Here is a 4,192-nt window from a genome sequence, read left to right on the forward strand (position 1 = left end):
CCATCACCATCCTCCGTAAAAGGTGTGCAAAGCATGTTAGGCTTCGCTAACTTTTACCGCAGGTTTATCCCCGAATTCTCTCGAATAGTCCAGCCCATCACTGCCTTGTTAAAGAAAAACAAACGTTTTGAATGGTCTACCGAGGCGGAACAAGCTTTCCAGGATTTGAAGACTAAATTTATCTCTGCACCAATCTTAAAACACCCTCGCCCCGAACTCCCCTACATCGTGGAAACTGATGCTTCAAGCCTTGCCATGGGGGCAGTTCTATCACAAAAGGACCCGGTAACCAATCAGTTGCATCCCGTGGCATTTTGGTCCCGCAAATTCTCGCCTCCTGAAATCAATTACACGATTACTGACAAGGAACTTCTGGCTATCAAGTCTGCCTTTAAGGCTTGGCGGCATTATCTGCTGGGGGCCCGACACACCGTTACTGTGATTACGGATCACCGAAACCTGCAATATTTGAAGACCGCAAAAGCCCAATCCTCTAGACAACTCCGTTGGGCATTATTCTTTGCCGAGTTTGACTTCATAATTACCTATCGACCTGGTACAAAGAACGGTAAAGCCGATGCCCTTTCTCGGATGGGAGTGGAAGAACACTTGGTCAACCCTAAACCTGTACCAATCATTCCCGAACAAAGAATTCTGGGTGTAATCGCCACAGAATCCATAGAGGAAGTTAAGGATAAAGCCAGGCAACTTGTAACTCCAGCAAACATACAGAATTGGCATCTGCAGGGAAAGGACTTTGCAGTAAAGGACAACTTATTGTATTTCCAAGAACGATTATACCTACCCAGCACAGATTTACAGAAAAAAGTAATCTCTTGTTATCACGACTCTTTAATGGAAGGTCATCCCGGTATAGCCAAGACCTCAGAAAAGATCAAACGCTACTTCTGGTGGCCGTCTTGGAAAAAAGATATCAGAGACTTTATAATGTCCTGTGGAGTATGCGCCCAAAACAAGAGTCAAAAGGAAAGACCAGCAGGCCTCTTACGCCCTATTGACATCCCACCTCGCCCTTGGCATACGCTTTCTATGGACTTCATCACCGATCTACCTCCATGCTCCGGATACAATACGATTCTAGTAATCGTGGACTTATTCTCCAAGATGGCGCATTTCATTCCGCTGAAAGGCTTGCCAACAGCAGCAACTCTGGCCCGAGAATTTCTCGAAAACATCGTCCGACTGCACGGTTTTCCTTCGGTTCTAATTTCAGATCGAGGTAGTCAATTTATTTCTCATTTTTGGCGAAGTTGCTGTCGGTCGGCTCAAATTGATGTGAGACTATCGACCAGTCACCACCCTCAGACCGACGGACAAACCGAGAGGACCAATCAAACTCTGGAACAGTATTTACGCTGCATGCTGCAACAAACTGAAAAAACTTGGAAAGATATCCTTTGGATAGCCGAGTATGCCTACAATAACTCTGTCCATTCGGGAACTGGGAAAACCCCGTTTTTTCTTTTGTACGGCAGTCACCCTCGAACCTCGGAGTTGGATCCCCTCCAAGATCTTGAAACACCAGCAGTAGACTACCTGCATTCTACAATCACCCAAGCCTTTAAGGAAGCTGTTTCTCACCTTCAAAGGGCTAAAGAACAATACAAGAAAGGAGCAGATCAACATCGGAAGGAAGCCCCTCACTATCAAGTAGGGGATCAAGTCTGGTTATCCACCAAATATCTATCTCTAAAAGGGCCACGCACATTCAACCCAAGATACCTTGGTCCCTATTCCATCACTACCATAGTAAACCCAGTAGCGGTCAAGTTGGACTTGCCCCCGCACATGAAGATACATCCGGTCTTCCACGTCTCTCTATTAAAACCCGTGCAACCTCAAACCCGACTAACCAAATCTCCAAAACCTATCCTAGTGGATGGAGAACTCGAGTTTGAAGTCAAAAGCATTCTGGACTCCAAGATCTCCAAATCTAAACTATTCTACCTAATTGACTGGAAAGGCTACGGCCCCCAAGAGAGATCCTGGGAACCTGCTGAATATGTCCACGCTCCTCGCCTAATCAAAAGATTTCACCGAACATTTCCTGACAAGCCAAAACCCCCGGAGAAGCCCGGTTTGGGAGGGGCCTTGAGGGGGGGTACTGTCATGATCTCTGCTTCCAAAAGGTCAGGGTTTTCCCAACTCCCTTGGAAGCAGATCCATAACCCAGGTTCCGAGTGCCAACCAGTCCCAATTGGGACCTTTTGGACCCAGTCCTGGCGCCAGTGGCACCAGGCTCATAAATATGCCCAGTCCCAGCGCTGGAAGCGCCGGGCTCATAATGCTTGGGTGGACTTACCTTCAGCAGACCATGCTGCTTACTTGCCTGCCAGTTGAGCCTCTGATCCTCTTCTGTTTGGAACTACTTTTCCTGTTGGGTGGGGCTGGAGCCACTCCCTAGATTCAGAACACTGGAACTCTTCTGGAAGGCAGGAACTCTTTTCTTACCAGGAACTCTTTTCTTACTTAGGCGTGGCTGTGGAAGGAGACACCTAAGCACTACAGGAGGCTATTTAAACCACACCCGGTGGATGAATCTTGCTTTGCGTTATTCTGCAACCTCTGCAGCAGAACGCTCATCGTGTCTTCTGCATCCGGTCCTGGGCCTAAGGAAAAAGGCTTACCATCCTGAATCCAGTCTTCAGCAACACCTATAAAGACAAGAAAGAACAGGTTAGCATTCCGGCATCTGAAAGGCAAAAGCTTACCATCCTGAATCCAGTCTTCAGCAACACCTATAAAGACAAGAAAGAACAGGTTAGCATTCCAGCATCTGTCTGAAAGGCAAAGGCTTACCAACTCTTCGCACGCTCCGGAGGCCTTCGGCGCTGCATCCCGCATCTGAAAGACAAAACAAGGTGCGTTTAAAGACATTGGGGAACTTTAATACTCACGTGCCATTACTCCTTTCCACATCTAATCCAGTGGGTATTCCGGCACCCTGCAGCCGCTCCGAACTCGTACCTGCAAAATAAAAAGACAGTTAGAGCGCATAGTGAAGCAGGCAACAAGCGCTTACTTACGTGCTTCCAGGCGCTTCTATTCATCACACGGGCTCCATCTTCAACTCACTTCAGCCCGTCATCCGCCATCGCCGGAACCCTGCAAAACAAGAGACATCATTACTAAAGACTTTAAAGACATTTGAATGACTCGAAACTTACCGTTCGTGCAGTAAACGACGGACAGCAGTCCTCTGAAGTCAAGAGGCCTGCGCTACCTATCCAGTGAAGAAACTGGTTACAGCACCCTGCCCCGAGGCAGATGGGGAGCTCGGCATTCACTTACCTAAGGTGAGAGCGTTAACCTTTGGGGGTCTACAGGAGAGGAGAAGAGGAAAGAGATAGGGACACCCCAATAACCCCAGTTCATTAACCCCATATTTTCTATCTGCAGACATCTTACTCTACACGTCAGGCATACAGTGCACAGAGGTCCAGCCCAAAGAGCCAACCGGGTGCTACACGTCACCTTTGAAGATACGGTAGTCGCCCAGTCAAGACCGGCGCCTCTGCGAGAATCAGGTGAGCGTTACAGCTTTCCCCTTGGCGCCCAGGTAGGTGCACCCACACATGTGAGGTACCGTTTTCATCGGGACACGTGTGGGAATGCGGGACGGTAGGCCATGTGTTTTTGGGGATGTGTTTCGATGGGTCAGCCGAGCAAAATGTGCAGAAAATGCATTTTTTCCCCCACATTTCTGAATTTGAGGGGGTGTGTGGGTAATATATTCTGGGGCGATTTGCCCAAATCATACCTCTGCGGATTCCCACGGGTGTCCTCTTTTCGGAAATGCATGGGGTTCCCTGTTTTTCTTGGTGGCTTGGACACCCGAGGCCCATATCTGTATGGTGTGCCGGTCGGCAGAGCGTCTGACATTCCGGTCTGAAAACAGACTTGGGCTTACTTATGTTTTAGGCTTTCCCCTTGGCGCCCAGGTAGGTGCACCCACACATGTGAGGTATCGTTTTCATCGGGACACCTGTGGGAATGTGGGACGGTAGGCCATGTGTTGTTGGGGGTGTGTTTCCATGGGTGAGCCGAGCGAAATGTGCGGAAAATGCATTTTTTTCCCCACATTTCAGACTTTGCCGGGGTGTCTGGGTAATACATTCTGGGCCGATTTGCCCAAATCATACCTCTGCGGATTCCCACATGTGTCCTCTTT

This window comes from Ambystoma mexicanum, chromosome 2p (assembly GCF_040938575.1).
Source record: "Ambystoma mexicanum isolate Mex_15411 chromosome 2p, UKY_AmexF1_1, whole genome shotgun sequence".
Classification (NCBI taxonomy): Eukaryota; Metazoa; Chordata; class Amphibia; order Caudata; family Ambystomatidae; genus Ambystoma; species Ambystoma mexicanum.